The sequence below is a fragment of the Phyllobates terribilis genome, unplaced genomic scaffold (assembly GCF_046119375.1).
Source record: "Phyllobates terribilis strain yellow unplaced genomic scaffold, ASM4611937v1 Scaffold_725__1_contigs__length_753432, whole genome shotgun sequence".
Taxonomy (NCBI): domain Eukaryota; kingdom Metazoa; phylum Chordata; class Amphibia; order Anura; family Dendrobatidae; genus Phyllobates; species Phyllobates terribilis.
Genome location: NW_027363485.1, coordinates 255,363 through 265,000, shown reverse-complemented (window position 1 = coordinate 265,000; position 9,638 = coordinate 255,363).

The following is a 9,638-nucleotide window of genomic DNA, read 5'->3' as shown; positions in this document are numbered from 1 at the left end:
CCTTCAATAACCCCTAAAATAATGAATCCTGTTTTTTAGGTCCCCCAAGTGATTATTTCTAGAAATCTGACACATTTTGGGGGTACATTTTAGGAGACACATTTTGGGGTGCATCCTCCAAAGTGCTAAATACTACCTTCAACAGCCCCTAAAATGCTGAATCCTGTTTTTATGTCCCCCCAAGTGATTATTTCTAGAAATCTGACACACTTTGGGGATACATTTGAGTTGACACATTTTGGGATGCATCCTCCAAAGTGCTTAAATACTACCTTCAATAACCCCTAAAATAATGAATCCTGTTTTTTAGGTCCCCCAAGTGATTATTTCTAGAAATCTGACACATTTTGGGGGTACATTTTAGGAGACACATTTTGGGGTGCATCCTCCAAAGTGCTAAATACTACCTTCAACAGCCCCTAAAATGCTGAATCCTGTTTATGTCCCCCAAGTGATTCTTTCTGCGCTACAGTCACATTTTCGGGTCCATTTGAGAAGACACATTTTTGGGGCGCAGCCACCTCAAGTAATAAATACTGCCTCCCACAGCCCTTAAAATACTAAATCCTGTTTTTTATGACCCCCCCCCATTGATTATTTGTAGAAATCTGACACATTTTGGGGGTACATTTGAGGAGACACATTTTGGGGTGCATCCTCCAAAATGCTAAATACTACATTCAACAGCCCCTAAAATGCTGAATTCTGTTTTTTATGTACCCCAAGTGATTCTTTCTGGGCTACAGTTACATTTTGGGGGACATTTTGGGGTACATTTGATAAGATACATTTTGGGGTGCAGCCACCTCAAGTACTAAAAACTGCCTCCCACGTCACCACGTCTGTATTTTTTTATCCTCTCCTGGTTTTGGCTTACAATAACTGATATGAAAAACTGACCCAAACATAGTCTGTTCTCAGTGCATTGCATTGCTCTGTTTTGCAGCCGTACGGCTTCAGGCCTCTACTTCTGTCAGCCGTAGGGCTGCCCAATGTATCTCTATAGGAAATCTGTGTATGACCGATATTTCTCTTTCTTTTTCTTTGAACACAATTATTGAAACACCTGAATGTTTTGGGGGCAGGTCAGATGCAAGTTGAGGGGTTACTTGACCCCCTCCAATTTGGGGGGGGCTTAAAGGGGGCTGGAACTTTTTTTTTTACTTATTACACTAGTTATTTATTGTGATCATTTCTGGGCTACATTCACATCTTGGGGTCCATTTGAAAAGATACATTTTTTGGGGTGCAACTACCTCAAGTAATAAATACTGCCTCCCACTGCCCCTAACTTACTGAATCCTGTTTTTTGTGTCCCCCAAGTGATTATTTTTAGAAATGACACATTTTGCGGGTACATTTGAGAAGACATTTTGGGGTGCATCCCCCAAAGTGCTAAATACTACCTTCAACATCTAAAATAATGAATCCTGTTTTTTTATGTACCACAAGTGATTCTTTCTGGGCTACAGTCACATTTTGGGGGACATTTTGGGGTACATTTGATAAGATACATTTTGGGGTGCAGCCACCTCAAGTACTAAAAACTGCCTCCCACGTCACCACGTCTGTATTTTTTTATCCTCTCCTGGTTTTGGCTTACAATAACTGATATGAAAAACTGACCCAAACATAGTCTGTTCTCAGTGCATTGCATTGCTCTGTTTTGCAGCCGTACGGCTTCAGGCCTCTACTTCTGTCAGCCGTAGGGCTGCCCAATGTATCTCTGTAGGAAATCTGTGTATGACCGATATTTCTCTTTCTTTTTCTTTGAACACAAATATTGAAACACGTGAATGTTTTGGGGGTAGGTCAGATGCAAGTTGAGGAGTTACTTGACCCCCTACAATTTTGGGGGGCTTAAAGGGGACTGGAATTTTTTTTTTTTTTTTTTTTTTACACTAATTATTTTTAGTAAACATTTCTGGGCTACAGTCACATTTTGGGGTCCATTTGAGAAGACACATTTTGGGGTGCAGCCACCTCAAGTACTAAATACTGCCTCCCATGTCACCACTTCTGTATTTTTCATGCACTCCTGGTTTTGGCTTACAATAACAGATATGAAAAACTAAACAATAAACTAACATGTGAACTCAGCCTTACAGTGTATTTTCCCTTATATCCTGTATTTTGTTGTATATTCTAGAGTGAACAGCATGTATTGTGGAAATAAATCTGCTATGGTGTATTCTTATAAATGAACAGTAGATGGCAGTCTAGTCTGCTCTCAGTGTATGGCAATGCTGGGGGAGGGGGGCTGTGTATTTCTGTATTGAAGCTTCTCTCTCTGAGAAGACATTAAATGTTAATTAGCTGCTTGTATAGGGGGAGGTTTAAGATAAATCTGCTATAGTGTAGTTTTAAAAAGAAATAGTAGATTGCAGTATAGTCTGCTTCACATCGCCCTCCCCGGGTCCGACATACATACATCTTCACATCGTCCTCCCCGGGTCCGACATACATAGATCTTCGCATCCCCCTCCCGAGGTCCGACACAGCGCAGCATCCCCCTCCCCAGGTCCGACACACAGTGCAGCATCTCCGTCCCCAGGTCCGACACACAGCGCAGCCTCTCCCTCCCCAGGTCCAACACACAGCGCAGCATTTCCCTCCCCAGGTCCGACACAGCGCAGCATCTCCCTCCCCATGTCCGACACACAGCTCAGCACCTCCCTCCCCAGGTCCGACACACAGCGCAGCATCGCCCTCCCCAGGTCCGACATACATACAGCTTTGAATTGCCCTCCCCGGGTCCGACATACATCAAGCTTCGCATCACTATCCCCAGGTCCGACATACATACAGCTTCACATCGCCCTCCCCGGGTCCGACATACATACAGCTTCGCATCGCCCTCCCCGGGTCCGACATACATACAGCTTCGCATCGCCCTCCCCGCGTCCGACATACATACAGCTTTGCATCGCCCTCCCCGGGATCGACATACATACATCTTCACATCGCCCTCCCCGGGTCCGACATACATAGATCTTCGCTTCCTCCTCCCCAGGTCCGACACACAGCGCAGCATCTCCGTCCCCAGGTCCGACACAAAGCGCAGCCTCTCCCTCCCCAGGTCCAACACACAGCGCAGCATTTCCCTCCCCAGGTCCGACACAGTGCAGCATCTCCCTCCCCATGTCCGACACACAGCGCAGCACCTCCCTCCGCAGGTCTGACACACAGTGCAGCACCTACCTCCCCAGGTCCGACACAGCGCAGCATCTCCCTCCCCGGGTCCGACATACATACAGCTTTGCATTGCCCTCCCCGGGTCTGACATACATACATCTTCGCATCACCATCCCCAGGTCCGACATACATACAGCTTCACATCGCCCTCCCCGGGTCCGACATACATACAGCTTCGCATCGCCCTCCCCGGGTCCGACATACATACAGCTTTGCATCGCCCTCCCCGGGTCCGACATACATACATCTTCACATCGCCCTCCCCGAGTCCAACATACATAAATCTTCGCATCTCCCTCCCCAGGTCCGACACACAGCGCAGCATTTCCCTCCCCAGGTCCGACACACAGCGCAGCATCTCCCTCCCCAGGTCCGACACACAGCGCAGCACCTCCCTCCTCAGGCCCGACACAGCGCAGCATCGCCCTCCCCTGGTCCGACATACATACAGCTTCACATCGCCCTCCCCGGGTCCGACATACATACAGCTTCACATCCCCCTCCCCAGGTCTGACACACAGTGCAGCCTCTCCCTCCCCATGTCCAACACACAGCGCAGCATTTCCCTCCCCAGGTCCGACACACAGCGCAAAATCTCCCTCCCCAGGTCCAAAATACACACAGCCAGCATCTCCCTCCCCAGGTCCTACATACATACATACAGCATCTCCCTCCCCAGGAAAGCCCTCTAGGTACATGCTAGTAATGTAATACAGCAGCACACAAAGTAAGTGAAAAAAAAAAGCCAATAGCCCATGTGGTGAAGTTTCGGTCCCATATCGTGGACCTTTAAGCAAGTACCAAGTGCAAGTGCAGAATATTTAAGGCAGCCAAATTATACAATTAATCAGCAGCAATTCTGAAATAATTGTAACAGTGCATATACAGTGTACAATAATAATGTGCATCAGGTGGAATAAAGACAATCTATACATATACACAATTACTCAATAATGTGATAAGAATAATATATCCAGCTTCCAGTAATGTGCAAAATGTATTGACGGGAGTAGAATAAAATCTACATGAAATAACGCCCAGACAGCGCAGCAACGCGTTTCTGACGCCATGTGTTCAAATATTCATTCTCATGGAGTATATATCCTTTAAATATTGAATCAATATTATCAAAGGTTAACAATTATTGGTCATAAAATAGCCTTCAGCTAAACAATTGATTTTGATAAATTTACATTAGAGTGTACATAGTGATTTGTATTTATCTATCTGTATACAGGGGGCTGTATACAGAGGGGTCTGTATATATACAATGTATATGCTTGCAAACACTGTATTAATAACAGCCCTCAGTCTCGCTTCCTCACCCCCTGCAGCGTGATGAGGTCTCATGGTGCCGCAGTGACATCAGCAGCGTGCGCACGCCACAGCCCGAGGGCTCAGGGAGCTGACTGGAGCTGCACTAACCCCGAAACTACCGGCGCACACCAACTTTCATTTGAAATAGCATCTTAAAGACACTAATAAGAATAAGTACAGGGATAACCGCCACCCCCACATGCCGGCGAAAACTCCAGTTTTGTTATGGAGTCTGGGGAAGGGAGGGGAAATTTGAAAAAAATATATATATTTATTTTTTTAAATCCTGAGCCTAGCTCCGCCCCCACGACCCACCACCCTAGGCACCGGACCTAGAGATATAGATAGATAGATAGATAGATATATAGAGAGAGATATATATAGATAGAGAGATATGTTTTTTTTTTTTAAATCCCAAGCCTGGTTCCACCCCCTGTCTTAGATAATCCTCTTGGCTTCCATACGCACTATGCAGCTTTTTCTTTGATCCCTCCTGCGGTTTCTGGTGGCTCGGGGAAGAGGGCACCCCCAGCACCATGTTACATCAATGAGAAGATTCAATGGCATTTCCCTATCTCACTTTAACCTCGATTTCTCCAGAACCGTGGGTCCGATAAACAATCCAAGATATAAGTTCTGTAGACTGGACCGTCAGCTTTCCAGGGATTCATCTCCTGAGTGAGAGGCATCTTGTACTGAGAAGCAGCACCCCGAGAGCCGTGACCCCCCTCTGACCAGGCGGCCCATGTCTACTAAATGAGGTTACCCACTTTCCAGTGCTGATATCTCGGCTTGTGAAGGTCCAAGATGGCCCAAACTTGCAGTGTGTACAGAGCTCAAGTAGACCTACAAAATGAGTGGTGGCACTTGTTAATATCAAGAGTGGTTCCTGTACCAGATGTCTAAAATTGGTACCGTTTGCTCCGGTTCCGAAGGTCCAATCAAAAATCGGCGACATACACTTTGTAGCACTCGCTCTCCCCTTACAAGCAACTCCTCACATGTGTATGTATGTCATTTTCCTGAGGGGCAACACCCCAAGAAGCAAGGCACCCATACCTGGTTAATGCTAAGTGTGAGACTGTGATAGTGAGTGCCGTATTTGGCACATACTATCAAAGTCTCACACTAAAGATCTGCATCTGAAAATGCTCCTCCAACTTTGGGGGCACAGATCTCAGCCACTAAGTGAGCAGACTGCAAACGGACAGAGATGTATTTAGATAATCCTCTTGGCTTCAATATTCACTATGCAGCTTTTTGATTGAACCCTCCTGTGGTTTTTGGTGGCTCGGAGAATAGGGCACCCCCAGGACCATGTTAAGTCAATGGGAGGAATGAATGGGGTTTCCCTATCTCACTTTAACCTGGATTTTTCTGGAACCATGGGTCCAACAAACAATCCGAGATATACATTCTGTAGATTGGACCATCTCCTTTCCAGGAATTCATCTCCTGAGAGAGACACACCTTTTACCGAGGAGCAGCACCCCGAGAGCCGTGATCCCCCTCTGACCATGCGGCCCATGTCTACTGATGTGGTTACCCACTTTCCAGTGCTGATATCTCGGCTTGTGAAGGTCCAAGATGGCCCAAACTTGTAGAGTGTACAGAGCTCAAGTAGACCTACACAATGAGTGGTGGCACCTGGTAATAGTCAAAGTGGTTCCAGTACCAGACATGTCTAACTTCTGTACCGCTTGCTCTGGTTCCGAAGGTCCAATCGAAAATTGGAGATATACACTTTGTAGCACTCGCTCTCCCCTTTCAAGGTACTCCTCATGTATGCCATTTCCCTGAGGAGCAGCACCCCAAGAAGCAAGGCTACCTGGTTAATGCTAAGTGTGAGACTGTGATAGTGAGTGCCGTATTTGGCACATACTATCAAAGTCTCACACTAAAGATCTGCATCTGAAAATGCTCCTCCGACTTTGGGGGCTCAGATCTCAGGCACTAAGGGAGCAGACTGCAAACGGACAGAGATGTTTATAGATAATCCTCTTGGCTTCAATATGTGCCTAGCGGAAAATACAAATTTCAAAAAGAACTTCGGCACTCCATACATGAATTCATAAGAAATATTGCATCTAGACTGATGTCACTTTACAAAATGAAGGTTTTTTGTGCATAATTTGGCCAATTCATGTGTGCCTATCAACCATTACAAGGTAACCTTCATATGATGGGTAACTACGCTAAGCTACCACTGGATATGCCACTCTTGGGCTGTAAGTCTCTATGGACAATATGTCTCTGCTTGGGCTTTAAACCTACGATGTATGGGCTGGTAGAGAAAGTTAAAACCACCTGTGAATGAATAGAAGGAATTAGTGGGAGGGAAGCATGGTTAGAAAAAAGGCTATCAAACTTCTAATAGTGTGAACACTTACCTGCTGCAATGTCCCAGGAGAGGGATCCAAAAATGATTAATAGAAAAGAGAGGGGTCGCTCACTGGTCTATTCGGGTGCTCTGAAGAAAAAAGTAATCTAAATTGCAAAAAGAACTTCGGCACTAGCGGAAAATACAGGCCTGAATATATCCGTTAAATAATAGAATAAATATTATCAAATGTTAAACATTTTTGGTCATAACATAAGCTTCAGCTAAACAATTGATTTTGATAAATTTACATTAGAGTGTACATTGTGCTTTATATCTATCTATCTGTATACAGGGGGCTGTATACAGGGGGGTCGGTTCTATACAGTACAGATCAAAAGTTTGGACACACCTTCTCATTTAAAGATTTTTCTGTATTTTCATTACTAAGAAAATTGTACATTCACACTGAAGGCATCAAAACTATGAATTAACACATGTGGAATTATATACTTAACAAAAAAGTGTGAAACAACTGAAAATATGTCTTATATTCTAGGTTCTTCAAAGTAGCCACCTTTTGCTTTGATGACTCCTTTGCACATTCTTGGCATCAAAAAATTTGAAGCATCCTTTTAATGCAATGGTTTTACTTGTTTTTATTGGAATATGAATATTGTAGATTTAGACTGTGTGCACACGATAAGGAATAGTAGCGTTTTGGACGCAGCGTATTTTTACTGTGTTGTACAGTACAAGTACAGTGGATGGGATTAACAGAATCCCATGTCCACTGTGCTTCTTTTTTTACACTGCATAAAGTCACCTGCAGTGCGTGTTTTTGAGCCGCAGCATGTCAATTGGTCTTGCGGCAATGCAAAAAACGCATGTATATCATAAATAAAGAAATAATTTAAAAAAATTATGTGGGGTCCTCCCTATTTTTGATAACCAGCCCAAGTAAAGCAGACAGGTGCAGGTTTATAATACCAAGCTGGAAAGGTCCATGAATATTGACCCCCTCCCTGCCTAAGCCCGCAGTCGCCCCAGAATTGGCCCATCTATGAGATGGGCCAATTCAGGCACTTTGCCCGACTCTTCCCGATTGCCCTTGTATGGTTTCAAACGAGGGAATAGTTTATGGGGTTGATGTCAGCTTCATAATGTCAGCTGGCATCAAGCCATGGTGTTAAGAAGTAATTTTTCTCCTTGCGGAGAGCGACATGATAGAAGGAATTAGTGGGAGGGAAGCATGGTTAGAAAAAAGGCTATCAAACTTCTAATAGTGTGAACACTTACCTGCTGCAATGTCCCAGGAGAGGGATCCAAAAATGATTAATAGAAAAGAGAGGGGTCGCTCACTGGTCTATTCGGGTGCTCTGAAGAAAAAAGTAATCTAAATTGCAAAAAGAACTTCGGCACTAGCGGAAAATACAGGCCTGAATATATCCGTTAAATAATAGAATAAATATTATCAAATGTTAAACATTTTTGGTCATAACATAAGCTTCAGCTAAACAATTGATTTTGATAAATTTACATTAGAGTGTACATTGTGCTTTATATCTATCTATCTGTATACAGGGGGCTGTATACAGGGGGGTCGGTTCTATACAGTACAGATCAAAAGTTTGGACACACCTTCTCATTTAAAGATTTTCTAGGTTTTCTATATTTACATTAGAGTGTACATTAGAGTGTATATTTACATTAGAGTGTACATTGTGCTTTATATCTATCTATCTGTATACAGATAGAGCACGTCAAGGTTAGGAGACTTTTTAAGCCGCAATGCTCCTCTGGGAAATATGCAAATTGTCTCTTCAGAAAGGAAGAGAACTAGAACTCTAGCACCACCTATTGGAAATAGCAATCCTAAAAGTCAATATTGACCTTTTAACGATGCTTATCACATGACTTAGGATAAAAGCCAAGACCAGAAACTCAGTTTGCCGACACTGTGTTTTGGGGTACTGCCCCTTGTCGGAACAAAGTGTGAGTTCTGGTTTGGCTGGGTGAGAGGCATCAGACCGTTATCTAAGAAGTAACGTTTCTCGTTGCGGAGAGCGACATGCTAAGCATGTCAAAGTGAGGAGACTTTTCAAACCGCAATGTTTTTCTGGGAATTATGCAAATTGTCTCTTCAGAGAGGAATAGAGCCAGAACTGTAGTGCCACCTATTGGAAGTATCAATCTTAAAAGTCAATATTGACCCTTTAACGAGCCTTATCACATGACTTAGGATAAAATCCAAGACCAGAAGCTCACTTTGCTGACAGTGTTTGCCAGAAGAGCATTGCTCCTTGTGCTATGAGTACAGTTTTTTCTTTTTTACCGTTTGATAGAAGGCACCCAAGTGCCGCTAAGTGTGTGTAGAAATACGAATACCACTATAAAATACTAAAGGCAGATTAGGGACAAAGTTTTTTATATACCCCTAGGCGTTTTTAATCAAATATGAAATAAAGGCTAAGTTTCATGACTTGTTAGAGAGGGGTCTCTTTTGCGGTTCTCCCCATTTTGTAAATACATTATCAATATACCCCTTCCAGGCCATTGTTTTCCTCACAATTTGTTATATATTACTAACCCAGTAATAAAAAAAACACACACAGGATAAAATAGTTTATTTTAGAAAACACTCCCCCACACTTCACTCACCAACTTATTAAAAAGCAAAAAAAACACCCTAAAGATCTGGCTTAATCTAGCAAATCAGGAGTAGCCCAAAAATGGGAACCTGAAAGACATAAAAACAGTTAAATAAAAACAAGAAACACTCCCTAATTCACCAATTTATTATTAA